At 40.8% G+C, this 26571-nt stretch overlaps 24 non-coding genes across 24 annotated transcripts; 23 read left to right on the forward strand and 1 right to left on the reverse strand.

Annotated features, from left to right (window-relative positions):
• The first annotated feature begins 706 nt into the window (after positions 1 to 706).
• TRNAT-AGU (transfer RNA threonine (anticodon AGU)) lies at positions 707 to 780 on the forward strand. Its single transcript has one exon. It is a non-coding gene; the product is annotated as a tRNA-Thr (tRNA).
• Positions 781 to 1531: 751 nt separating this feature from the next.
• On the forward strand, positions 1532 to 1605 carry TRNAT-AGU (transfer RNA threonine (anticodon AGU)). The gene has a single exon. It is a non-coding gene; the product is annotated as a tRNA-Thr (tRNA).
• Positions 1606 to 3212: 1607 nt separating this feature from the next.
• Positions 3213 to 3286, forward strand: TRNAT-AGU (transfer RNA threonine (anticodon AGU)). Its single transcript has one exon. It is a non-coding gene; the product is annotated as a tRNA-Thr (tRNA).
• Positions 3287 to 3477: 191 nt separating this feature from the next.
• Positions 3478 to 3551, forward strand: TRNAT-AGU (transfer RNA threonine (anticodon AGU)). Its single transcript has one exon. It is a non-coding gene; the product is annotated as a tRNA-Thr (tRNA).
• Positions 3552 to 5157: 1606 nt separating this feature from the next.
• On the forward strand, positions 5158 to 5231 carry TRNAT-AGU (transfer RNA threonine (anticodon AGU)). The gene has a single exon. It is a non-coding gene; the product is annotated as a tRNA-Thr (tRNA).
• Positions 5232 to 5998: 767 nt separating this feature from the next.
• TRNAT-AGU (transfer RNA threonine (anticodon AGU)) lies at positions 5999 to 6072 on the forward strand. The gene has a single exon. It is a non-coding gene; the product is annotated as a tRNA-Thr (tRNA).
• Positions 6073 to 6842: 770 nt separating this feature from the next.
• TRNAT-AGU (transfer RNA threonine (anticodon AGU)) lies at positions 6843 to 6916 on the forward strand. Its single transcript has one exon. It is a non-coding gene; the product is annotated as a tRNA-Thr (tRNA).
• Positions 6917 to 7681: 765 nt separating this feature from the next.
• On the forward strand, positions 7682 to 7755 carry TRNAT-AGU (transfer RNA threonine (anticodon AGU)). The gene has a single exon. It is a non-coding gene; the product is annotated as a tRNA-Thr (tRNA).
• Positions 7756 to 9360: 1605 nt separating this feature from the next.
• Positions 9361 to 9434, forward strand: TRNAT-AGU (transfer RNA threonine (anticodon AGU)). The gene has a single exon. It is a non-coding gene; the product is annotated as a tRNA-Thr (tRNA).
• A 766-nt stretch (positions 9435 to 10200) lies between these two features.
• TRNAT-AGU (transfer RNA threonine (anticodon AGU)) lies at positions 10201 to 10274 on the forward strand. Its single transcript has one exon. It is a non-coding gene; the product is annotated as a tRNA-Thr (tRNA).
• Positions 10275 to 11041: 767 nt separating this feature from the next.
• On the forward strand, positions 11042 to 11115 carry TRNAT-AGU (transfer RNA threonine (anticodon AGU)). Its single transcript has one exon. It is a non-coding gene; the product is annotated as a tRNA-Thr (tRNA).
• Positions 11116 to 11882: 767 nt separating this feature from the next.
• Positions 11883 to 11956, forward strand: TRNAT-AGU (transfer RNA threonine (anticodon AGU)). The gene has a single exon. It is a non-coding gene; the product is annotated as a tRNA-Thr (tRNA).
• A 764-nt stretch (positions 11957 to 12720) lies between these two features.
• On the forward strand, positions 12721 to 12794 carry TRNAT-AGU (transfer RNA threonine (anticodon AGU)). The gene has a single exon. It is a non-coding gene; the product is annotated as a tRNA-Thr (tRNA).
• A 237-nt stretch (positions 12795 to 13031) lies between these two features.
• TRNAK-UUU (transfer RNA lysine (anticodon UUU)) lies at positions 13032 to 13104 on the reverse strand. Its single transcript has one exon. It is a non-coding gene; the product is annotated as a tRNA-Lys (tRNA).
• Positions 13105 to 13561: 457 nt separating this feature from the next.
• TRNAT-AGU (transfer RNA threonine (anticodon AGU)) lies at positions 13562 to 13635 on the forward strand. The gene has a single exon. It is a non-coding gene; the product is annotated as a tRNA-Thr (tRNA).
• Positions 13636 to 15242: 1607 nt separating this feature from the next.
• TRNAT-AGU (transfer RNA threonine (anticodon AGU)) lies at positions 15243 to 15316 on the forward strand. The gene has a single exon. It is a non-coding gene; the product is annotated as a tRNA-Thr (tRNA).
• A 1606-nt stretch (positions 15317 to 16922) lies between these two features.
• On the forward strand, positions 16923 to 16996 carry TRNAT-AGU (transfer RNA threonine (anticodon AGU)). The gene has a single exon. It is a non-coding gene; the product is annotated as a tRNA-Thr (tRNA).
• Positions 16997 to 17763: 767 nt separating this feature from the next.
• On the forward strand, positions 17764 to 17837 carry TRNAT-AGU (transfer RNA threonine (anticodon AGU)). Its single transcript has one exon. It is a non-coding gene; the product is annotated as a tRNA-Thr (tRNA).
• A 765-nt stretch (positions 17838 to 18602) lies between these two features.
• TRNAT-AGU (transfer RNA threonine (anticodon AGU)) lies at positions 18603 to 18676 on the forward strand. The gene has a single exon. It is a non-coding gene; the product is annotated as a tRNA-Thr (tRNA).
• A 767-nt stretch (positions 18677 to 19443) lies between these two features.
• On the forward strand, positions 19444 to 19517 carry TRNAT-AGU (transfer RNA threonine (anticodon AGU)). Its single transcript has one exon. It is a non-coding gene; the product is annotated as a tRNA-Thr (tRNA).
• A 1608-nt stretch (positions 19518 to 21125) lies between these two features.
• TRNAT-AGU (transfer RNA threonine (anticodon AGU)) lies at positions 21126 to 21199 on the forward strand. The gene has a single exon. It is a non-coding gene; the product is annotated as a tRNA-Thr (tRNA).
• A 770-nt stretch (positions 21200 to 21969) lies between these two features.
• TRNAT-AGU (transfer RNA threonine (anticodon AGU)) lies at positions 21970 to 22043 on the forward strand. The gene has a single exon. It is a non-coding gene; the product is annotated as a tRNA-Thr (tRNA).
• A 765-nt stretch (positions 22044 to 22808) lies between these two features.
• On the forward strand, positions 22809 to 22882 carry TRNAT-AGU (transfer RNA threonine (anticodon AGU)). Its single transcript has one exon. It is a non-coding gene; the product is annotated as a tRNA-Thr (tRNA).
• Positions 22883 to 23649: 767 nt separating this feature from the next.
• Positions 23650 to 23723, forward strand: TRNAT-AGU (transfer RNA threonine (anticodon AGU)). The gene has a single exon. It is a non-coding gene; the product is annotated as a tRNA-Thr (tRNA).
• The last annotated feature ends 2848 nt before the right edge of the window (positions 23724 to 26571 follow it).

The raw sequence follows: 26571 nt of genomic DNA on the forward strand, positions 1-26571 counted from the left end.
ATTTCATGCTATTTAGAAGCACAGTCAGGCTTGAAATGTTGGCAAAGCATCCAAGAACTCTGGACTCCACTACCTTAGAGTCATATTGCCCAAGGTTGCGATGCCATCAGAAATAGCACATATTAGAATGAGCAATTCATATTTCCTGCTAAATTTTTTGTAAAAGAAGCAAAGGTACGCCTGAACAGGGACTTGAACCCTGGACCCTCAGATTAAAAGTCTGATGCTCTACCGACTGAGCTATCCAGGCAGATGGATCACTGCCATTTGAAACTTGATTTTCACTCTACAGCACCTCCATACATGGCTACCTCACTGGTCAATAAAGGAAATGAATTACTAGTGCATTACACACATTTTGACACTGGATACATAACTTTTTTCAGTCATTCCGTATCCAGATATAGAGATTTGCAGCATCTAGGACTTTAATGTTCACCCACTTACGGATTTGAATGTTTTGCCACATTCATGAGTGCAAACTTGCTCCCCAGTAAAGACGAACATGTGCTCCTCAATGCACACACTGGGCAATGCAGTCCACTCTAAATCGACGATTAATGACATGCTCGTTTTGTGCAATGGAGTTTCAGTCAATTGGAAAACATTTTGAAAAGTTATATTGCAACAGAAGCCCAGCCTTAAAAAAGTGGATTTCACTTCTGAATGATTACATGAGGAAGGAAAGGAGACCAGATGCAAAAAAGGTGCTGTGGCTTAGTTGGTTAAAGCGCCTGTCTAGTAAACAGGAGATCCTGAGTTCGAATCTCAGCAGCGCCTGTCTGCTTTTTTTTGGACCAATCTGTCTCCCCAATATTAAAACTTTGTACAAATATTGCTATTTCATGCTATTTAGAAGCACAGTCAGGCTTGAAATGTTGGCAAAGCATCCAAGAACTCTGGACTCCACTACCTTAGAGTCATATTGCCCAAGGTTGCGATGCCATCAGAAACAGCACATATTAGAATGAGCAATTCATATTTCCTGCTTAATTTTTTGTAAAAGAAGCAAAGGTACGCTGAACAGGGACTTGAACCCTGGACCCTCAGATCAACCGACTGAGCTATCCAGGCAGATGGATCACTGCCATTTGAAACTTGATTTTCACTCTACAGCACCTCCATACATGGCTACCTCACTGGTCAATAAAGGAAATGAATTACTAGTGCATTACACACATTTTGACACTGGAGACATAACTTTTTTCAGTCATTCCGTATCCAGATATAGAGATTTGCAGCATCTAGGACTTTAATGTTCACCCACTTACGGATTTGAATGTTTTGCCACATTCATGAGTGCAAACTTGCTCCCCAGTAAAGACGAACATGTGCTCCTCAATGCACACACTGGGCAATGCAGTCCACTCTAAATCGACGATTAATGACATGCTCGTTTTGTGCAATGGAGTTTCAGTCAATTGGAAAACATTTTGTAAAGTTATATTGCAACAGAAGCCCAGCCTTAAAAAAAGTGGATTTCACTTCTAAATGATTACATGAGGAAGGACAGGAGATCAGATGCAAAAGAGGTGCTGTGGCTTAGTTGGTTAAAGCGCCTGTCTAGTAAACAGGAGATCCTGAGTTCGAATCTCAGCAGCACCTGTCTGCTTTTTTTTCAACCAATCTGTCTCCCCAATATTAAAACTTTGTACAAAGATTGTTATTTCATGCTATTTAGAAGCACAGTCAGGCTTGAAACGTTGGCAAAGCATCCAAGAATTCTGGACTCTACTACCTTAGAGTCATATTGCCCAAGGTTGCGATGCCATCAGAAATAGCACATATTAGAATGAGCAATTCATATTTCCTGCTAAATTTTTTGTAAAAGAAGCAAAGATACGCCTGAACAGGGACTTGAACCCTGGACCCTAAGATTAAAAGTCTGATGCTCTACCGACTGAGCTATCCAGGCACAGGGATCACTGCCCATTTGAAACTTGATTTTCACTCTACAGCACCTCCATACATGGCTACCTCACTGGTCAATAAAGGAAATGAATTACTAGTGCATTACACACATTTTGACACTGGAGACATAACTTTTTTCAGTCATTCCGTATCCAGATATAGAGATTTGCAGCATCTAGGACTTTAATGTTCACCCACTTACGGATTTGAATGTTTTGCCACATTCATGAGTGCAAACTTGCTCCCCAGTAAAGACGAACATGTGCTCCTCAATGCACACACTGGGCAATGCAGTCCACTCTAAATCGACGATTAATGACATGCTCGTTTTGTGCAATGGAGTTTCAGTCAATTGGAAAACATTTTGAAAAGTTATATTGCAACAGAAGCCCAGCCTTAAAAAAGTGGATTTCACTTCTAAATGATTACATGAGGAAGGAAAGGAGACCAGATGCAAAAAAGGTGCTGTGGCTTAGTTGGTTAAAGCGCCTGTCTAGGAACAGGAGATCCTGAGTTCGAATCTCAGCAGCGCCTGTCTGCTTTTTTTCGACCAATCTGTCTCCCCAATATTAAAACTTTGTACAAAGATTGCTATTTCATGCTATTTAGAAGCACAGTCAGGCTTGATATGTTGGCAAAGCATCCAAGAACTCTGGACTCCACTACCTTAGAGTCATATTGCCCAAGGTTGCGATGCCATCAGAAATAGCACATATTAGAATGAGCAATTCATATTTCCTGCTTAATTTTTTGTAAAAGAAGCAAAGGTACGCCTGAACAGGGACTTGAACCCTGGACCCTCAGATTAAAAGTCTGATGCTCTACCGACTGAGCTATCCAGGCACAAGGATCACTGCCCATTTGAAACTTGATTTTCACTCTACAGCACCTCCATACATGGCTACCTCACTGGTCAATAAAGGAAATGAATTACTAGTGCATTACACACATTTTGACACTGGAGACATAACTTTTTTCAGTCATTCCGTATCCAGATATAGAGATTTGCAGCATCTAGGACTTTAATGTTCACCCACTTACGGATTTGAATGTTTTGCCACATTCATGAGTGCAAACTTGCTCCCCAGTAAAGACGAACATGTGCTCCTCAATGCACACACTGGGCAATGCAGTCCACTCTAAATCGACGATTAATGACATGCTCGTTTTGTGCAATGGAGTTTCAGTCAATTGGAAAACATTTTGAAAAGTTATATTGCAACAGAAGCCCAGCCTTAAAAAAAGTGGATTTCACTTCTAAATGATTACATGAGGAAGGACAGGAGATCAGATGCAAAAGAGGTGCTGTGGCTTAGTTGGTTAAAGCGCCTGTCTAGTAAACAGGAGATCCTGAGTTCGAATCTCAGCAGCGCCTGTCTGCTTTTTTTTCGACCAATCTGTCTCCCCAATATTAAAACTTTGTACAAAGATTGCTATTTCATGCAGTTTCAGTCAATTGGAAAACATTTTGTAAAGTTATATTGCAACAGAAGCCCAGCCTTAAAAAAAGTGGATTTCACTTCTAAATGATTACATGAGGAAGGACAGGAGATCAGATGCAAAAGAGGTGCTGTGGCTTAGTTGGTTAAAGCGCCTGTCTAGTAAACAGGAGATCCTGAGTTCGAATCTCAGCAGCGCCTGTCTGCTTTTTTTTCGACCAATCTGTCTCCCCAATATTAAAACTTTGTACAAAGATTGTTATTTCATGCTATTTAGAAGCAAAGTCAGGCTTGAAATGTTGGCAAAGCATCCAAGAATTCTGGACTCCACTACCTTAGAGTCATATTGCCCAAGGTTGCGATGCCATCAGAAATAGCACATATTAGAATGAGCAATTCATATTTCCTGCTAAATTTTTTGTAAAAGAAGCAAAGATACACCTGAACAGGGACTTGAACCCTGGACCCTCAGATTAAAAGTCTGATGCTCTACCGACTGAGCTATCCAGGCAGATGGATCACTGCCATTTGAAACTTGATTTTCACTCTACAGCACCTCCATACATGGCTACCTCACTGGTCAATAAAGGAAATGAATTACTAGTGCATTACACACATTTTGACACTGGAGACATAACTTTTTTCAGTCATTCCGTATCCAGATATAGAGATTTGCAGCATCTAGGACTTTAATGTTCACCCACTTACGGATTTGAATGTTTTGCCACATTCATGAGTGCAAACTTGCTCCCCAGTAAAGACGAACATGTGCTCCTCAATGCACACACTGGGCAATGCAGTCCACTCTAAATCGACGATTAATGACATGCTCGTTTTGTGCAATGGAGTTTCAGTCAATTGGAAAACATTTTGAAAAGTTATATTGCAACAGAAGCCCAGCCTTAAAAAAGTGGATTTCACTTCTAAATGATTACATGAGGAAGGAAAGGAGACCAGATGCAAAAAAGGTGCTGCGGCTTAGTTGGTTAAAGCGCCTGTCTAGTAAACAGGAGATCCTGAGTTCGAATCTCAGCAGCGCCTGTCTGCTTTTTTTTCGACCAATCTGTCTCCCCAATATTAAAACTTTGTACAAAGATTGCTATTTCATGCTATTTAGAAGCACAGTCAGGCTTGAAATGTTGGCAAAGCATCCAAGAACTCTGGACTCCACTACCTTAGAGTCATATTGCCCAAGGTTGCGATGCCATCAGAAATAGCACATATTAGAATGAGCAATTCATATTTCCTGCTAAATTTTTTGTAAAAGAAGCAAAGGTACGCCTGAACAGGGACTTGAACCCTGGACCCTCAGATTAAAAGTCTGATGCTCTACCGACTGAGCTATCCAGGCAGATGGATCACTGCCATTTGAAACTTGATTTTCACTCTACAGCACCTCCATACATGGCTACCTCACTGGTCAATAAAGGAAATGAATTACTAGTGCATTACACACATTTTGACACTGGATACATAACTTTTTTCAGTCATTCCGTATCCAGATATAGAGATTTGCAGCATCTAGGACTTTAATGTTCACCCACTTACGGATTTGAATGTTTTGCCACATTCATGAGTGCAAACTTGCTCCCCAGTAAAGACGAACATGTGCTCCTCAATGCACACACTGGGCAATGCAGTCCACTCTAAATCGACGATTAATGACATGCTCGTTTTGTGCAATGGAGTTTCAGTCAATTGGAAAACATTTTGAAAAGTTATATTGCAACAGAAGCCCAGCCTTAAAAAAGTGGATTTCACTTCTGAATGATTACATGAGGAAGGAAAGGAGACCAGATGCAAAAAAGGTGCTGTGGCTTAGTTGGTTAAAGCGCCTGTCTAGTAAACAGGAGATCCTGAGTTCGAATCTCAGCAGCGCCTGTCTGCTTTTTTTTGGACCAATCTGTCTCCCCAATATTAAAACTTTGTACAAATATTGCTATTTCATGCTATTTAGAAGCACAGTCAGGCTTGAAATGTTGGCAAAGCATCCAAGAACTCTGGACTCCACTACCTTAGAGTCATATTGCCCAAGGTTGCGATGCCATCAGAAACAGCACATATTAGAATGAGCAATTCATATTTCCTGCTTAATTTTTTGTAAAAGAAGCAAAGGTACGCCTGAACAGGGACTTGAACCCTGGACCCTCAGATCAAAAGTCTGATGCTCTACCTACTGAGCTATCCAGGCACATGGATCACTGCCATTTGAAACTTGATTTTCACTCTACAGCGCCTCCATACATGGCTACCTCACTGGTCAATAAAGGAAATGAATTACTAGTGCATTACACACATTTTGACACTGGAGACATAACTTTTTTCAGTCATTCCGTATCTAGATATAGAGATTTGCAGCATCTAGGACTTTAATGTTCACCCACTTACGGATTTGAATGTTTTGCCACATTCATGAGTGCAAACTTGCTCCCCAGTAAAGGCAAACATGTGCTCCTCAATACACACACTGGGCAATGCAGTCCACTCTAAATCAACGATTAATGACATGCTCGTTTTGTGCAATGGAGTTTCAGTCAATTGGAAAACATTTTGTAAAGTTATATTGCAACAGAAGCCCAGCCTTAAAAAAAGTGGATTTCACTTCTAAATGATTACATGAGGAAGGAAAGGAGATCAGATGCAAAAGAGGTGCTGTGGCTTAGTTGGTTAAAGCGCCTGTCTAGTAAACAGGAGATCCTGAGTTCGAATCTCAGCAGCGCCTGTCTGCTTTTTTTTCGACCAATCTGTCTCCCCAATATTAAAACTTTGTACAAAGATTGTTATTTCATGCTATTTAGAAGCACAGTCAGGCTTGAAATGTTGGCAAAGCATCCAAGAATTCTGGACTCCACTACCTTAGAGTCATATTGCCCAAGGTTGCGATGCCATCAGAAATAGCACATATTAGAATGAGCAATTCATATTTCCTGCTAAATTTTTTGTAAAAGAAGCAAAGATACGCCTGAACAGGGACTTGAACCCTGGACCCTCAGATTAAAAGTCTGATGCTCTACCGACTGAGCTATCCAGGCACAGGGATCACTGCCCATTTGAAACTTGATTTTCACTCTACAGCACCTCCATACATGGCTACCTCACTGGTCAATAAAGGAAATGAATTACTAGTGCATTACACACATTTTGACACTGGAGACATAACTTTTTTCAGTCATTCCGTATCCAGATATAGCGATTTGCAGCAGCATCTAGGACTTTAATGTTCACCCACTTACGGATTTTAATGTTTTGCCACATTCATGAGTGCAAACTTGCTCCCCAGTAAAGACGAACATGTGCTCCTCAATGCACACACTGGGCAATGCAGTCCACTCTAAATCGACGATTAATGACATGCTCGTTTTGTGCAATGGAGTTTCAGTCAATTGGAAAACATTTTGAAAAGTTATATTGCAACAGAAGCCCAGCCTTAAAAAAGTGGATTTCACTTCTAAATGATTACATGAGGAAGGAAAGGAGACCAGATGCAAAAAAGGTGCTGTGGCTTAGTTGGTTAAAGCGCCTGTCTAGTAAACAGGAGATCCTGAGTTCGAATCTCAGCAGCGCCTGTCTGCTTTTTTTCGACCAATCTGTCTCCCCAATATTAAAACTTTGTACAAAGATTGCTATTTCATGCTATTTAGAAGCACAGTCAGGCTTGATATGTTGGCAAAGCATCCAAGAACTCTGGACTCCACTACCTTAGAGTCATATTGCCCAAGGTTGCGATGCCATCAGAAATAGCACATATTAGAATGAGCAATTCATATTTCCTGCTTAATTTTTTGTAAAAGAAGCAAAGGTACGCCTGAACAGGGACTTGAATCCTGGACCCTCAGATTAAAAGTCTGATGCTCTACCGACTGAGCTATCCAGGCAGATGGATCACTGCCATTTGAAACTTGATTTTCACTCTACATCACCTCCATACATGGCTACCTCACTGGTCAATAAAGGAAATGAATTACTAGTGCATTACACACATTTTGACACTGGAGACATAACTTTTTTCAGTCATTCCGTATCCAGATATAGAGATTTGCAGCATCTAGGACTTTAATGTTCACCCACTTACGGATTTGAATGTTTTGCCACATTCATGAGTGCAAACTTGCTCCCCAGTAAAGACGAACATGTGCTCCTCAATGCACACACTGGGCAATGCAGTCCACTCTAAATCGACGATTAATGACATGCTCGTTTTGTGCAATGGAGTTTCAGTCAATTGGAAAACATTTTGAAAAGTTATATTGCAACAGAAGCCCAGCCTTAAAAAAGTGGATTTCACTTCTAAATGATTACATGAGGAAGGAAAGGAGACCAGATGCAAAAAAGGTGCTGTGGCTTAGTTGGTTAAAGCGCCTGTCTAGTAAACAGGAGATCCTGAGTTCGAATCTCAGCAGCGCCTGTCTGCTTTTTTTTCGACCAATCTGTCTCCCCAATATTAAAACTTTGTACAAAGATTGCTATTTCATGCTATTTAGAAGCACAGTCAGGCTTGAAATGTTGGCAAAGCATCCAAGAACTCTGGACTCCACTACCTTAGAGTCATATTGCCCAAGGTTGCGATGCCATCAGAAATAGCACATATTAGAATGAGCAATTCATATTTCCTGCTTAATTTTTTGTAAAAGAAGCAAAGGTACGCCTGAACAGGGACTTGAACCCTGGACCCTCAGATTAAAAGTCTGATGCTCTACTGACTGAGCTATCCAGGCACAAGGATCACTGCCCATTTGAAACTTGATTTTCACTCTACAGCACCTCCATACATGGCTACCTCACTGGTCAATAAAGGAAATGAATTACTAGTGCATTACACACATTTTGACACTGGAGACATAACTTTTTTCAGTCATTCCGTATCCAGATATAGAGATTTGCAGCATCTAGGACTTTAATGTTCACCCACTTACGGATTTGAATGTTTTGCCACATTCATGAGTGCAAACTTGCTCCCCAGTAAAGACGAACATGTGCTCCTCAATGCACACACTGGGCAATGCAGTCCACTCTAAATCGACGATTAATGACATGCTCGTTTTGTGCAATGGAGTTTCAGTCAATTGGAAAACATTTTAAAAGTTATATTGCAACAGAAGCCCAGCCTTAAAAAAGTGGATTTCACTTCTAAATGATTACATGAGGAAGGAAAGGAGACCAGATGCAAAAAAGGTGCTGTGGCTTAGTTGGTTAAAGTGCATGTCTAGTAAACAGGAGATCCTGAGTTCAAATCTCAGCAGCGCCTGTCTGCTTTTTTTCGACCAATCTGTCTCCCCAATATTAAAACTTTGTACAAAGATTGCTATTTCATGCTATTTAGAAGCACAGTCAGGCTTGATATGTTGGCAAAGCATCCAAGAACTCTGGACTCCACTACCTTAGAGTCATATTGCCCAAGGTTGCGATGCCATCAGAAATAGCACATATTAGAATGAGCAATTCATATTTCCTGCTTAATTTTTTGTAAAAGAAGCAAAGGTACGCCTGAACAGGGACTTGAACCCTGGACCCTCTGATTAAAAGTCTGATGCTCTATCGACTGAGCTATCCAGGCAGATGGATCAATGCCATTTGAAACTTGATTTTCACTCTACAGCACCTCCATACATGGCTACCTCACTGGTCAATAAAGGAAATGAATTACTAGTGCATTACACACATTTTGACACTGGAGACATAACTTTTTTCAGTCATTCCGTATCCAGATATAGAGATTTGCAGCATCTAGGACTTTAATGTTCACCCACTTACGGATTTGAATGTTTTGCCACATTCATGAGTGCAAACTTGCTCCCCAGTAAAGACGAACATGTGCTCCTCAATGCACACACTGGGCAATGCAGTCCACTCTAAATCGACGATTAATGACATGCTCGTTTTGTGCAATGGAGTTTCAGTCAATTGGAAAACATTTTGAAAAGTTATATTGCAACAGAAGCCCAGCCTTAAAAAAAGTGGATTTCACTTCTAAATGATTACATGAGGAAGGACAGAGATCAGATGCAAAAGAGGTGCTGTGGCTTAGTTGGTTAAAGCGCCTGTCTAGTAAACAGGAGATCCTGAGTTCGAATCTCAGCAGCACCTGTCTGCTTTTTTTTCAACCAATCTGTCTCCCCAATATTAAAACTTTGTACAAAGATTGTTATTTCATGCTATTTAGAAGCACAGTCAGGCTTGAAACGTTGGCAAAGCATCCAAGAATTCTGGACTCTACTACCTTAGAGTCATATTGCCCAAGGTTGCGATGCCATCAGAAATAGCACATATTAGAATGAGCAATTCATATTTCCTGCTAAATTTTTTGTAAAAGAAGCAAAGATACGCCTGAACAGGGACTTGAACCCTGGACCCTCAGATTAAAAGTCTGATGCTCTACCGACTGAGCTATCCAGGCAGATGGATCACTGCCATTTGAAACTTGATTTTCACTCTACAGCACCTCCATACATGGCTACCTCACTGGTCAATAAAAGAAATGAATTACTAGTGCATTACACACATTTTGACACTGGATACATAACTTTTTTCAGTCATTCCGTATCCAGATATAGAGATTTGCAGCATCTAGGACTTTAATGTTCACCCACTTACGGATTTGAATGTTTTGCCACATTCATGAGTGCAAACTTGCTCCCCAGTAAAGACGAACATGTGCTCCTCAATGCACACACTGGGCAATGCAGTCCACTCTAAATCGACGATTAATGACATGCTCGTTTTGTGCAATGGAGTTTCAGTCAATTGGAAAACATTTTGAAAAGTTATATTGCAACAGAAGCCCAGCCTTAAAAAAGTGGATTTCACTTCTGAATGATTACATGAGGAAGGAAAGGAGACCAGATGCAAAAAAGGTGCTGTGGCTTAGTTGGTTAAAGCGCCTGTCTAGTAAACAGGAGATCCTGAGTTCGAATCTCAGCAGCGCCTGTCTGCTTTTTTTTGGACCAATCTGTCTCCCCAATATTAAAACTTTGTACAAAGATTGCTATTTCATGCTATTTAGAAGCACAGTCAGGCTTGAAATGTTGGCAAAGCATCCAAGAACTCTGGACTCCACTACCTTAGAGTCATATTGCCCAAGGTTGCGATGCCATCAGAAACAGCACATATTAGAATGAGCAATTCATATTTCCTGCTTAATTTTTTGTAAAAGAAGCAAAGGTACGCCTGAACAGGGACTTGAACCCTGGACCCTCAGATCAAAAGTCTGATGCTCTACCTACTGAGCTATCCAGGCACATGGATCACTGCCATTTGAAACTTGATTTTCACTCTACAGCGCCTCCATACATGGCTACCTCACTGGTCAATAAAGGAAATGAATTACTAGTGCATTACACACATTTTGACACTGGAGACATAACTTTTTTCAGTCATTCCGTATCCAGATATAGAGATTTGCAGCATCTAGGACTTTAATGTTCACCCACTTACGGATTTGAATGTTTTGCCACATTCATGAGTGCAAAATTGCTCCCCAGTAAAGGCAAACATGTGCTCCTCAATACACACACTGGGCAATGCAGTCCACTCTAAATCAACGATTAATGACATGCTCGTTTTGTGCAATGGAGTTTCAGTCAATTGGAAAACATTTTGTAAAGTTATATTGCAACAGAAGCCCAGCCTTAAAAAAAGTGGATTTCACTTCTAAATGATTACATGAGGAAGGACAGGAGATCAGATGCAAAAGAGGTGCTGTGGCTTAGTTGGTTAAAGCGCCTGTCTAGTAAACAGGAGATCCTGAGTTCGAATCTCAGCAGCGCCTGTCTGCTTTTTTTTCGACCAATCTGTCTCCCCAATATTAAAACTTTGTACAAAGATTGCTAATTCATGCTATTTAGAAGCACAGTCAGGCTTGATATGTTGGCAAAGCATCCAAGAATTCTGGACTCCACTACCTTAGAGTCATATTGCCCAAGGTTGCGATGCCATCAGAAATAGCACATATTAGAATGAGCAATTCATATTTCCTGCTAAATTTTTTGTAAAAGAAGCAAAGGTACGCCTGAACAGGGACTTGAACCCTGGACCCTCAGATTAAAAGTCTGATGCTCTACCGACTGAGCTATCCAGGCACATGGATCACTGCCCATTTGAAACTTGATTTTCACTCTACAGCACCTCCATACATGGCTACCTCACTGGTCAATAAAGGAAATGAATTACTAGTGCATTACACACATTTTGACACTGGAGACATAACTTTTTTCAGTCATTCCGTATCCAGATATAGCGATTTGCAGCATCTAGGACTTTAATGTTCACCCACTTACGGATTTTAATGTTTTGCCACATTCATGAGTGCAAACTTGCTCCCCAGTAAAGACGAACATGTGCTCCTCAATGCACACACTCGGCAATGCAGTCCACTCTAAATCGACGATTAATGACATGCTCGTTTTGTGCAATGGAGTTTCAGTCAATTGGAAAACATTTTGAAAAGTTATATTGCAACAGAAGCCCAGCCTTAAAAAAGTGGATTTCACTTCTAAATGATTACATGAGGAAGGAAAGGAGACCAGATGCAAAAAAGGTGCTGTGGCTTAGTTGGTTAAAGCGCCTGTCTAGTAAACAGGAGATCCTGAGTTCGAATCTCAGCAGCGCCTGTCTGCTTTTTTTCGACCAATCTGTCTCCCCAATATTAAAACTTTGTACAAAGATTGCTATTTCATGCTATTTAGAAGCACAGTCAGGCTTGATATGTTGGCAAAGCATCCAAGAACTCTGGACTCCACTACCTTAGAGTTATATTGCCCAAGGTTGCGATGCCATCATAAATAGCACATATTAGAATGAGCAATTCATATTTCCTGCTTAATTTTTTGTAAAAGAAGCAAAGGTACGCCTGAACAGGGACTTGAATCCTGGACCCTCAGATTAAAAGTCTGATGCTCTACCGACTGAGCTATCCAGGCAGATGGATCACTGCCATTTGAAACTTGATTTTCACTCTACATCACCTCCATACATGGCTACCTCACTGGTCAATAAAGGAAATGAATTACTAGTGCATTACACACATTTTGACACTGGAGACATAACTTTTTTCAGTCATTCCGTATCCAGATATAGAGATTTGCAGCATCTAGGACTTTAATGTTCACCCACTTACGGATTTGAATGTTTTGCCACATTAATGAGTGCAAACTTGCTCCCCAGTAAAGACGAACATGTGCTCCTCAATGCACACACTGGGCAATGCAGTCCACTCTAAATCGACGATTAATGACATGCTCGTTTTGTGCAATGGAGTTTCAGTCAATTGGAAAACATTTTTAAAGTTATATTGCAACAGAAGCCCAGCCTTAAAAAAGTGGATTTCACTTCTAAATGATTACATGAGGAAGGAAAGGAGACCAGATGCAAAAAAGGTGCTGTGGCTTAGTTGGTTAAAGCGCCTGTCTAGTAAACAGGAGATCCTGAGTTCGAATCTCAGCAGCGCCTGTCTGCTTTTTTTTCGACCAATCTGTCTCCCCAATATTAAAACTTTGTACAAAGATTGCTATTTCATGCTATTTAGAAGCACAGTCAGGCTTGAAATGTTGGCAAAGCATCCAAGAACTCTGGACTCCACTACCTTAGAGTCATATTGCCCAAGGTTGCGATGCCATCAGAAATAGCACATATTAGAATGAGCAATTCATATTTCCTGCTTAATTTTTTGTAAAAGAAGCAAAGGTACGCCTGAACAGGGACTTGAACCCTGGACCCTCAGATTAAAAGTCTGATGCTCTACCAACTGAGCTATCCAGGCACAAGGATCACTGCCCATTTGAAACTTGATTTTCACTCTACAGCACCTCCATACATGGCTACCTCACTGGTCAATAAAGGAAATGAATTACTAGTGCATTACACACATTTTGACACTGGAGACATAACTTTTTTCAGTCATTCCGTATCCAGATATAGAGATTTGCAGCATCTAGGACTTTAATGTTCACCCACTTACGGATTTGAATGTTTTGCCACATTCATGAGTGCAAACTTGCTCCCCAGTAAAGACGAACATGTGCTCCTCAATGCACACACTGGGCAATGCAGTCCACTCTAAATCGACGATTAATGACATGCTCGTTTTGTGCAATGGAGTTTCAGTCAATTGGAAAACATTTTGAAAAGTTATATTGCAACAGAAGCCCAGCCTTAAAATAGTGGATTTCACTTCTGAATGATTACATGAGGAAGGAAAGGAGACCAGATGCAAAAAAGGTGCTGTGGCTTAGTTGGTTAAAGCGCCTGTCTAGTAAACAGGAGATCCTGAGTTCGAATCTCAGCAGCGCCTGTCTGCTTTTTTTTGGACCAATCTGTCTCCCCAATATTAAAACTTTGTACAAAGATTGCTATTTCATGCTATTTAGAAGCACAGTCAGGCTTGAAATGTTGGCAAAGCATCCAAGAACTCCGGACTCCACTACCTTAGAGTCATATTGCCCAAGGTTGCGATGCCATCAGAAACAGCACATATTAGAATGAGCAATTCATATTTCCTGCTTAATTTTTTGTAAAAGAAGCAAAGGTACGCTGAACAGGGACTTGAACCCTGGACCCTCAGATCAAAAGTCTGATGCTCTACCGACTGAGCTATCCAGGCACATGGATCACTGCCATTTGAAACTTGATTTTCACTCTACAGCGCCTCCATACATGGCTACCTCACTGGTCAATAAAGGAAATGAATTACTAGTGCATTACACACATTTTGACACTGGAGACATAAATTTTTTCAGTCATTCCGTATCCAGATATAGAGATTTGCAGCATCTAGGACTTTAATGTTCACCCACTTACGGATTTGAATGTTTTGCCACATTCATGAGTGCAAACTTGCTCCCCAGTAAAGACGAACATGTGCTCCTCAATGCACACACTGGGCAATGCAGTCCACTCTAAATCGACGATTAATGACATGCTCGTTTTGTGCAATGGAGTTTCAGTCAATTGGAAAACATTTTGAAAAGTTATATTGCAACAGAAGCCAAGCCTTAAAAAAGTGGATTTCACTTCTAAATGATTACATGAGGAAGGAAAGGAGACCAGATGCAAAAAAGGTGCTGCGGCTTAGTTGGTTAAAGCGCCTGTCTAGTAAACAGGAGATCCTGAGTTCGAATCTCAGCAGCGCCTGTCTGCTTTTTTTTCGACCAATCTGTCTCCCCAATATTAAAACTTTGTACAAAGATTGCTATTTCATGCTATTTAGAAGCACAGTCAGGCTTGAAATGTTGGCAAAGCATCCAAGAACTCTGGACTCCACTACCTTAGAGTCATATTGCCCAAGGTTGCGATGCCATCAGAAATAGCACATATTAGAATGAGCAATTCATATTTCCTGCTTAATTTTTTGTAAAAGAAGCAAAGGTACGCCTGAACAGGGACTTGAACCCTGGACCCTCAGATTAAAAGTCTGATGCTCTACCGACTGAGCTATCCAGGCACAGGGATCACTGCCCATTTGAAACTTGATTTTCACTCTACAGCACCTCCATACATGGCTACCTCACTGGTCAATAAAGGAAATGAATTACTAGTGCATTACACACATTTTGACACTGGAGACATAACTTTTTTCAGTCATTCCGTATCCAGATATAGAGATTTGCAGCATCTAGGACTTTAATGTTCACCCACTTACGGATTTGAATGTTTTGCCACATTCATGAGTGCAAACTTGCTCCCCAGTAAAGGCAAACATGTGCTCCTCAATACACACACTGGGCAATGCAGTCCACTCTAAATCAACGATTAATGACATGCTCGTTTTGTGCAATGGAGTTTCAGTCAATTGGAAAACATTTTGTAAAGTTATATTGCAACAGAAGCCCAGCCTTAAAAAAAGTGGATTTCACTTCTAAATGATTACATGAGGAAGGAAAGGAGATCAGATGCAAAAGAGGTGCTGTGGCTTAGTTGGTTAAAGCGCCTGTCTAGTAAACAGGAGATCCTGAGTTCGAATCTCAGCAGCGCCTGTCTGCTTTTTTTTCGACCAATCTGTCTCCCCAATATTAAAACTTTGTACAAAGATTGTTATTTCATGCTATTTAGAAGCACAGTCAGGCTTGAAATGTTGGCAAAGCATCCAAGAATTCTGGACTCCACTACCTTAGAGTCATATTGCCCAAGGTTGCGATGCCATCAGAAATAGCACATATTAGAATGAGCAATTCATATTTCCTGCTAAATTTTTTGTAAAAGAAGCAAAGGTACGCCTGAACAGGGACTTGAACCCTGGACCCTCAGATTAAAAGTCTGATGCTCTACCGACTGAGCTATCCAGGCACAGGGATCACTGCCCATTTGAAACTTGATTTTCACTCTACAGCACCTCCATACATGGCTACCTCACTGGTCAATAAAGGAAATGAATTACTAGTGCATTACACACATTTTGACACTGGAGACATAACTTTTTTCAGTCATTCCGTATCCAGATATAGCGATTTGCAGCATCTAGGACTTTAATGTTCACCCACTTACGGATTTTAATGTTTTGCCACATTCATGAGTGCAAACTTGCTCCCCAGTAAAGACGAACATGTGCTCCTCAATGCACACACTGGGCAATGCAGTCCACTCTAAATCGACGATTAATGACATGCTCGTTTTGTGCAATGGAGTTTCAGTCAATTGGAAAACATTTTGAAAAGTTATATTGCAACAGAAGCCCAGCCTTAAAAAAGTGGATTTCACTTCTAAATGATTACATGAGGAAGGAAAGGAGACCAGATGCAAAAAAGGTGCTGTGGCTTAGTTGGTTAAAGCGCCTGTCTAGTAAACAGGCGATCCTGAGTTCGAATCTCAGCAGCGCCTGTCTGCTTTTTTTCGACCAATCTGTCTCCCCAATATTAAAACTTTTTACAAAGATTGCTATTTCATGCTATTTAGAAGCACAGTCAGGCTTGATATGTTGGCAAAGCATCCAAGAACTCTGGACTCCACTACCTTAGAGTCATATTGCCCAAGGTTGCGATGCCATCAGAAATAGCACATATTAGAATGAGCAATTCATATTTCCTGCTTAATTTTTTGTAAAAGAAGCAAAGGTACGCCTGAACAGGGCCTTGAATCCTGGACCCTCAGATTAAAAGTCTGATGCTCTACCGACTGAGCTATCCAGGCAGATGGATCACTGCCATTTGAAACTTGATTTTCACTCTACATCACCTCCATACATGGCTACCTCACTGGTCAATAAAGGAAATGAATTACTAGTGCATTACACACATTTTGACACTGGAGACATAACTTTTTTCAGTCATTCCGTATCCAGATATAGAGATTTGCAGCATCTAGGACTTTAATGTTCACCCACTTACGGATTTGAATGTTTTGCCACATTCATGAGTGCAAACTTGCTCCCCAGTAAAGACGAACATGTGCTCCTCAATGCACACACTGGGCAATGCAGTCCACTCTAAATCGACGATTAATGACATGCTCGTTTTGTGCAATGGAGTTTCAGTCAATTGGAAAACATTTTGAAAAGTTATATTGCAACAGAAGCCCAGCCTTAAAAAAGTGGATTTCACTTCTAAATGATTACATGAGGAAGGAAAGGAGACCAGATGCAAAAAAGGTGCTGTGGCTTAGTTGGTTAAAGCGCCTGTCTAGTAAACAGGAGATCCTGAGTTCGAATCTCAGCAGCGCCTGTCTGCTTTTTTTTCGACCAATCTGTCTCCCCAATATTAAAACTTTGTACAAAGATTGTTATTTCATGCTATTTAGAAGCACAGTCAGGCTTGAAATGTTGGCAAAGCATCCAAGAATTCTGGACTCCACTACCTTAGAGTCATATTGCCCAAGGTTGCGATGCCATCAGAAATAGCACATATTAGAATGAGCAATTCATATTTCCTGCTAAATTTTTTGTAAAAGAAGCAAAGGTACGCCTGAACAGGGACTTGAACCCTGGACCCTCAGATTAAAAGTCTGATGCTCTACCGACTGAGCTATCCAGGCACAGGGATCACTGCCCATTTGAAACTTGATTTTCACTCTACAGCACCTCCATACATGGCTACCTCACTGGTCAATAAAGGAAATGAATTACTAGTGCATTACACACATTTTGACACTGGAGACATAACTTTTTTCAGTCATTCCGTATCCAGATATAGCGATTTGCAGCATCTAGGACTTTAATGTTCACCCACTTACGGATTTTAATGTTTTGCCACATTCATGAGTGCAAACTTGCTCCCCAGTAAAGACGAACATGTGCTCCTCAATGCACACACTGGGCAATGCAGTCCACTCTAAATCGACGATTAATGACATGCTCGTTTTGTGCAATGGAGTTTCAGTCAATTGGAAAACATTTTGAAAAGTTATATTGCAACAGAAGCCCAGCCTTAAAAAAGTGGATTTCACTTCTAAATGATTACATGAGGAAGGAAAGGAGACCAGATGCAAAAAAGGTGCTGTGGCTTAGTTGGTTAAAGCGCCTGTCTAGTAAACAGGAGATCCTGAGTTCGAATCTCAGCAGCGCCTGTCTGCTTTTTTTCGACCAATCTGTCTCCCCAATATTAAAACTTTTTACAAAGATTGCTATTTCATGCTATTTAGAAGCACAGTCAGGCTTGATATGTTGGCAAAGCATCCAAGAACTCTGGACTCCACTACCTTAGAGTCATATTGCCCAAGGTTGCGATGCCATCAGAAATAGCACATATTAGAATGAGCAATTCATATTTCCTGCTTAATTTTTTGTAAAAGAAGCAAAGGTACGCCTGAACAGGGCCTTGAATCCTGGACCCTCAGATTAAAAGTCTGATGCTCTACCGACTGAGCTATCCAGGCAGATGGATCACTGCCATTTGAAACTTGATTTTCACTCTACATCACCTCCATACATGGCTACCTCACTGGTCAATAAAGGAAATGAATTACTAGTGCATTACACACATTTTGACACTGGAGACATAACTTTTTTCAGTCATTCCGTATCCAGATATAGAGATTTGCAGCATCTAGGACTTTAATGTTCACCCACTTACGGATTTGAATGTTTTGCCACATTCATGAGTGCAAACTTGCTCCCCAGTAAAGACGAACATGTGCTCCTCAATGCACACACTGGGCAATGCAGTCCACTCTAAATCGACGATTAATGACATGCTCGTTTTGTGCAATGGAGTTTCAGTCAATTGGAAAACATTTTGAAAAGTTATATTGCAACAGAAGCCCAGCCTTAAAAAAGTGGATTTCACTTCTAAATGATTACATGAGGAAGGAAAGGAGACCAGATGCAAAAAAGGTGCTGTGGCTTAGTTGGTTAAAGCGCCTGTCTAGTAAACAGGAGATCCTGAGTTCGAATCTCAGCAGCGCCTGTCTGCTTTTTTTTCGACCAATCTGTCTCCCCAATATTAAAACTTTGTACAAAGATTGCTATTTCATGCTATTTAGAAGCACAGTCAGGCTTGAAATGTTGGCAAAGCATCCAAGAACTCTGGACTCCACTACCTTAGAGTCATATTGCCCAAGGTTGCGATGCCATCAGAAATAGCACATATTAGAATGAGCAATTCATATTTCCTGCTTAATTTTTTGTAAAAGAAGCAAAGGTACGCCTGAACAGGGACTTGAACCCTGGACCCTCAGATTAAAAGTCTGATGCTCTACCGACTGAGCTATCCAGGCACATGGATCACTGCCATTTGAAACTTGATTTTCACTCTACAGCGCCTCCATACATGGCTACCTCACTGGTCAATAAAGGAAATGAATTACTAGTGCATTACACACATTTTGACACTGGAGACATAACTTTTTTCAGTCATTCCGTATCCAGATATAGAGATTTGCAGCATCTAGGACTTTAATGTTCACCCACTTACGGATTTGAATGTTTTGCCACATTCATGAGTGCAAAATTGCTCCCCAGTAAAGGCAAACATGTGCTCCTCAATACACACACTGGGCAATGCAGTCCACTCTAAATCAACGATTAATGACATGCTCGTTTTGTGCAATGGAGTTTCAGTCAATTGGAAAACATTTTGTAAAGTTATATTGCAACAGAAGCCCAGCCTTAAAAAAAGTGGATTTCACTTCTAAATGATTACATGAGGAAGGAAAGGAGATCAGATGCAAAAGAGGTGCTGTGGCTTAGTTGGTTAAAGCGCCTGTCTAGTAAACAGGAGATCCTGAGTTCGAATCTCAGCAGCGCCTGTCTGCTTTTTTTTCGACCAATCTGTCTCCCCAATATTAAAACTTTGTACAAAGATTGTTATTTCATGCTATTTAGAAGCACAGTCAGGCTTGAAATGTTGGCAAAGCATCCAAGAATTCTGGACTCCACTACCTTAGAGTCATATTGCCCAAGGTTGCGATGCCATCAGAAATAGCACATATTAGAATGAGCAATTCATATTTCCTGCTAAATTTTTTGTAAAAGAAGCAAAGATACGCCTGAACAGGGACTTGAACCCTGGACCCTCAGATTAAAAGTCTGATGCTCTACCGACTGAGCTATCCAGGCACAGGGATCACTGCCCATTTGAAACTTGATTTTCACTCTACAGCACCTCCATACATGGCTACCTCACTGGTCAATAAAGGAAATGAATTACTAGTGCATTACACACATTTTGACACTGGAGACATAACTTTTTTCAGTCATTCCGTATCCAGATATAGCGATTTGCAGCATCTAGGACTTTAATGTTCACCCACTTACGGATTTTAATGTTTTGCCATATTCATGAGTGCAAACTTGCTCCCCAGTAAAGACGAACATGTGCTCCTCAATGCACACACTGGGCAATGCAGTCCACTCTAAATCGACGATTAATGACATGCTTGTTTTGTGCAATGGAGTTTCAGTCAATTGGAAAACATTTTGAAAAGTTATATTGCAATAGAAGCCCAGCCTTAAAAAAGTGGATTTCACTTCTAAATGATTACATGAGGAAGGAAAGGAGAGCAGATGCAAAAAAGGTGCTGTGGCTTAGTTGGTTAAAGCGCCTGTCTAGTAAACAGGAGATCCTGAGTTCGAATCTCAGCAGGGCCTGTCTGCTTTTTTTTCGACCAATCTGTCTCCCCAATATTAAAACTTTGTACAAAGATTGCTATTTCATGCTATTTAGAAGCACAGTCAGGCTTGATATGTTGGCAAAGCATCCAAGAACTCTGGACTCCACTACCTTAGAGTCATATTGCCCAAGGTTGCGATGCCATCAGAAATAGCACATATTAGAATGAGCAATTCATATTTCCTGCTTAATTTTTTGTAAAAGAAGCAAAGGTACGCCTGAACAGGGACTTGAACCCTGGACCCTCAGATTAAAAGTCTGATGCTCTACCGACTGAGCTATCCAGGCAGATGGATCACTGCCATTTGAAACTTGATTTTCACTCTACAGCACCTCCATACATGGCTACCTCACTGGTCAATAAAGGAAATGAATTACTAGTGCATTACACACATTTTGACACTGGAGACATAACTTTTTTCAGTCATTCCGTATCCAGATATAGAGATTTGCAGCATCTAGGACTTTAATGTTCACCCACTTACGGATTTGAATGTTTTGCCACATTCATGAGTGCAAACTTGCTCCCCAGTAAAGACGAACATGTGCTCCTCAATGCACACACTGGGCAATGCAGTCCACTCTAAATCGACGATTAATGACATGCTCGTTTTGTGCAATGGAGTTTCAGTCAATTGGAAAACATTTTGTAAAGTTATATTGCAACAGAAGCCCAGCCTTAAAAAAAGTGGATTTCACTTCTAAATGATTACATGAGGAAGGAAAGGAGATCAGATGCAAAAGAGGTGCTGTGGCTTAGTTGGTTAAAGCGCCTGTCTAGTAAACAGGAGATCCTGAGTTCGAATCTCAGCAGCGCCTGTCTGCTTTTTTTTCGACCAATCTGTCTCCCCAATATTAAAACTTTGTACAAAGATTGTTATTTCATGCTATTTAGAAGCACAGTCAGGCTTGAAATGTTGGCAAAGCATCCAAGAATTCTGGACTCCACTACCTTAGAGTCATATTGCCCAAGGTTGCGATGCCATCAGAAATAGCACATATTAGAATGAGCAATTCATATTTCCTGCTAAATTTTTTGTAAAAGAAGCAAAGGTACGCCTGAACAGGGACTTGAACCCTGGACCCTCAGATTAAAAGTCTGATGCTCTACCGACTGAGCTATCCAGGCACAGGGATCACTGCCCATTTGAAACTTGATTTTCACTCTACAGCACCTCCATACATGGCTACCTCACTGGTCAATAAAGGAAATGAATTACTAGTGCATTACACACATTTTGACACTGGAGACATAACTTTTTTCAGTCATTCCGTATCCAGATATAGCGATTTGCAGCAGCATCTAGGACTTTAATGTTCACCCACTTACGGATTTTAATGTTTTGCCACATTCATGAGTGCAAACTTGCTCCCCAGTAAAGACGAACATGTGCTCCTCAATGCACACACTGGGCAATGCAGTCCACTCTAAATCGACGATTAATGACATGCTCGTTTTGTGCAATGGAGTTTCAGTCAATTGGAAAACATTTTGAAAAGTTATATTGCAACAGAAGCCCAGCCTTAAAAAAGTGGATTTCACTTCTAAATGATTACATGAGGAAGGAAAGGAGACCAGATGCAAAAAAGGTGCTGTGGCTTAGTTGGTTAAAGCGCCTGTCTAGTAAACAGGAGATCCTGAGTTCGAATCTCAGCAGCGCCTGTCTGCTTTTTTTCGACCAATCTGTCTCCCCAATATTAAAACTTTGTACAAAGATTGCTATTTCATGCTATTTAGAAGCACAGTCAGGCTTGATATGTTGGCAAAGCATCCAAGAACTCTGGACTCCACTACCTTAGAGTCATATTGCCCAAGGTTGCGATGCCATCAGAAATAGCACATATTAGAATGAGCAATTCATATTTCCTGCTTAATTTTTTGTAAAAGAAGCAAAGGTACGCCTGAACAGGGACTTGAATCCTGGACCCTCAGATTAAAAGTCTGATGCTCTACCGACTGAGCTATCCAGGCAGATGGATCACTGCCATTTGAAACTTGATTTTCACTCTACATCACCTCCATACATGGCTACCTCACTGGTCAATAAAGGAAATGAATTACTAGTGCATTACACACATTTTGACACTGGAGACATAACTTTTTTCAGTCATTCCGTATCCAGATATAGAGATTTGCAGCATCTAGGACTTTAATGTTCACCCACTTACGGATTTGAATGTTTTGCCACATTCATGAGTGCAAACTTGCTCCCCAGTAAAGACGAACATGTGCTCCTCAATGCACACACTGGGCAATGCAGTCCACTCTAAATCGACGATTAATGACATGCTCGTTTTGTGCAATGGAGTTTCAGTCAATTGGAAAACATTTTGAAAAGTTATATTGCAACAGAAGCCCAGCCTTAAAAAAGTGGATTTCACTTCTAAATGATTACATGAGGAAGGAAAGGAAACCAGATGCAAAAAAGGTGCTGTGGCTTAGTTGGTTAAAGCGCCTGTCTAGTAAACAGGAGATCCTGAGTTCGAATCTCAGCAGCGCCTGTCTGCTTTTTTTTCGACCAATCTGTCTCCCCAATATTAAAACTTTGTACAAAGATTGCTATTTCATGCTATTTAGAAGCACAGTCAGGCTTGAAATGTTGGCAAAGCATCCAAGAACTCTGGACTCCACTACCTTAGAGTCATATTGCCCAAGGTTGCGATGCCATCAGAAATAGCACATATTAGAATGAGCAATTCATATTTCCTGCTTAATTTTTTGTAAAAGAAGCAAAGGTACGCCTGAACAGGGACTTGAATCCTGGACCCTCAGATTAAAAGTCTGATGCTCTACCGACTGAGCTATCCAGGCAGATGGATCACTGCCCATTTGAAACTTGATTTTCACTCTACAGCACCTCCATACATGGCTACCTCACTGGTCAATAAAGGAAATGAATTACTAGTGCATTACACACATTTTGACACTGGAGACATAACTTTTTTCAGTCATTCCGTATCCAGATATAGAGATTTGCAGCATCTAGGACTTTAATGTTCACCCACTTACGGATTTGAATGTTTTGCCACATTCATGAGTGCAAACTTGCTCCCCAGTAAAGACGAACATGTGCTCCTCAATGCACACACTGGGCAATGCAGTCCACTCTAAATCGACGATTAATGACATGCTCGTTTTGTGCAATGGAGTTTCAGTCAATTGGAAAACATTTTGAAAAGTTATATTGCAACAGAAGCCCAGCCTTAAAAAAGTGGATTTCACTTCTAAATGATTACATGAGGAAGGAAAGGAAACCAGATGCAAAAAAGGTGCTGTGGCTTAGTTGGTTAAAGCGCCTGTCTAGTAAACAGGAGATCCTGAGTTCGAATCTCAGCAGCGCCTGTCTGCTTTTTTTTCGACCAATCTGTCTCCCCAATATTAAAACTTTGTACAAAGATTGCTATTTCATGCTATTTAGAAGCACAGTCAGGCTTGAAATGTTGGCAAAGCATCCAAGAACTCTGGACTCCACTACCTTAGAGTCATATTGCCCAAGGTTGCGATGCCATCAGAAATAGCACATATTAGAATGAGCAATTCATATTTCCTGCTTAATTTTTTGTAAAAGAAGCAAAGGTACGCCTGAACAGGGACTTGAAACCTGGACCCTCAGATTAAAAGTCTGATGCTCTACTGACTGAGCTATCCAGGCACAAGGATCACTGCCCATTTGAAACTTGATTTTCACTCTACAGCACCTCCATACATGGCTACCTCACTGGTCAATAAAGGAAATGAATTACTAGTGCATTACACACATTTTGACACTGGAGACATAACTTTTTTCAGTCATTCCGTATCCAGATATAGAGATTTGCAGCATCTAGGACTTTAATGTTCACCCACTTACGGATTTGAATGTTTTGCCACATTCATGAGTGCAAACTTGCTCCCCAGTAAAGACGAACATGTGCTCCTCAATGCACACACTGGGCAATGCAGTCCACTCTAAATCGACGATTAATGACATGCTCGTTTTGTGCAATGGAGTTTCAGTCAATTGGAAAACATTTTGAAAAGTTATATTGCAACAGAAGCCCAGCCTTAAAAAAGTGGATTTCACTTCTAAATGATTACATGAGGAAGGAAAGGAGACCAGATGCAAAAAAGGTGCTGTGGCTTAGTTGGTTAAAGTGCCTGTCTAGTAAACAGGAGATCCTGAGTTCGAATCTCAGCAGCGCCTGTCTGCTTTTTTTTCGACCAATCTGTCTCCCCAATATTAAAACTTTGTACAAAGATTGCTATTTCATGCTATTTAGAAGCACAGTCAGGCTTGAAATGTTGGCAAAGCATCCAAAAACTCTGGACTCCACTACCTTAGAGTCATATTGCCCAAGGTTGCGATGCCATCAGAAATAGCACATATTAGAATGAGCAATTCATATTTCCTGCTTAATTTTTTGTAAAAGAAGCAAAGGTACGCCTGAACAGGGACTTGAACCCTGGACCCTCAGATTAAAAGTCTGATGCTCTACCGACTGAGCTATCCAGGCACAAGGATCACTGCCCATTTGAAACTTGATTTTCACTCTACAGCACCTCCATACATGGCTACCTCACTGGTCAATAAAGGAAATGAATTACTAGTGCATTACACACATTTTGACACTGGAGACATAACTTTTTTCAGTCATTCCGTATCCAGATATAGAGATTTGCAGCATCTAGGACTTTAATGTTCACCCACTTACGGATTTGAATGTTTTGCCACATTCATGAGTGCAAAATTTCTCCCCAGTAAAGGCGAACATGTGCTCCTCAATACACACACTGGGCAATGCAGTCCACTCTAAATCAACGATTAATGACATGCTCGTTTTGTGCAATGGAGTTTCAGTCAATTGGAAAACATTTTGTAAAGTTATATTGCAACAGAAGCCCAGCCTTAAAAAAAGTGGATTTCACTTCTAAATGATTACATGAGGAAGGACAGGAGATCAGATGCAAAAGAGGTGCTGTGGCTTAGTTGGTTAAAGCGCCTGTCTAGTAAACTGGAGATCCTGAGTTCGAATCTCAGCAGCGCCTGTCTGCTTTTTTTTCGACCAATCTGTCTCCCCAATATTAAAACTTTGTACAAAGATTGTTATTTCATGCTATTTAGAAGCACAGTCAGGCTTGAAATGTTGGCAAAGCATCCAAGAATTCTGGACTCCACTACCTTAGAGTCATATTGCCCAAGGTTGCGATGCCATCAGAAATAGCACATATTAGAATGAGCAATTCATATTTCCTGCTAAATTTTTTGTAAAAGAAGCAAAGATACGCCTGAACAGGGACTTGAACCCTGGACCCTCAGATTAAAAGTCTGATGCCCTACCGACTGAGCTATCCAGGCACAGGGATCACTGCCCATTTGAAACTTGATTTTCACTCTACAGCACCTCCATACATGGCTACCTCACTGGTCAATAAAGGAAATGAATTACTAGTGCATTACACACATTTTGACACTGGAGACATAACTTTTTTCAGTCATTCCGTATCCAGATATAGAGATTTGCAGCATCTAGGACTTTAATGTTCACCCACTTACGGATTTGAATGTTTTGCCACATTAATGAGTGCAAACTTGCTCCCCAGTAAAGACGAACATGTGCTCCTCAATGCACACACTGGGCAATGCAGTCCACTCTAAATCGACGATTAATGACATGCTCGTTTTGTGCAATGGAGTTTCAGTCAATTGGAAAACATTTTAAAAGTTATATTGCAACAGAAGCCCAGCCTTAAAAAAGTGGATTTCACTTCTAAATGATTACATGAGGAAGGAAAGGAGACCAGATGCAAAAAAGGTGCTGTGGCTTAGTTGGTTAAAGTGCCTGTCTAGTAAACAGGAGATCCTGAGTTCGAATCTCAGCAGCGCCTGTCTGCTTTTTTTCGACCAATCTGTCTCCCCAATATTAAAACTTTGTACAAAGATTGCTATTTCATGCTATTTAGAAGCACAGTCAGGCTTGATATGTTGGCAAAGCATCCAAGAACTCTGGACTCCACTACCTTAGAGTCATATTGCCCAAGGTTGCGATGCCATCAGAAATAGCACATATTAGAATGAGCAATTCATATTTCCTGCTTAATTTTTTGTAAAAGAAGCAAAGGTACGCCTGAACAGGGACTTGAACCCTGGACCCTCAGATTAAAAGTCTGATGCTCTATCGACTGAGCTATCCAGGCAGATGGATCAATGCCA

This window comes from Ambystoma mexicanum, unplaced genomic scaffold (assembly GCF_040938575.1).
Source record: "Ambystoma mexicanum isolate Mex_15411 unplaced genomic scaffold, UKY_AmexF1_1 Mex_scaf1, whole genome shotgun sequence".
In the NCBI taxonomy this organism is placed as follows: domain Eukaryota; kingdom Metazoa; phylum Chordata; class Amphibia; order Caudata; family Ambystomatidae; genus Ambystoma; species Ambystoma mexicanum.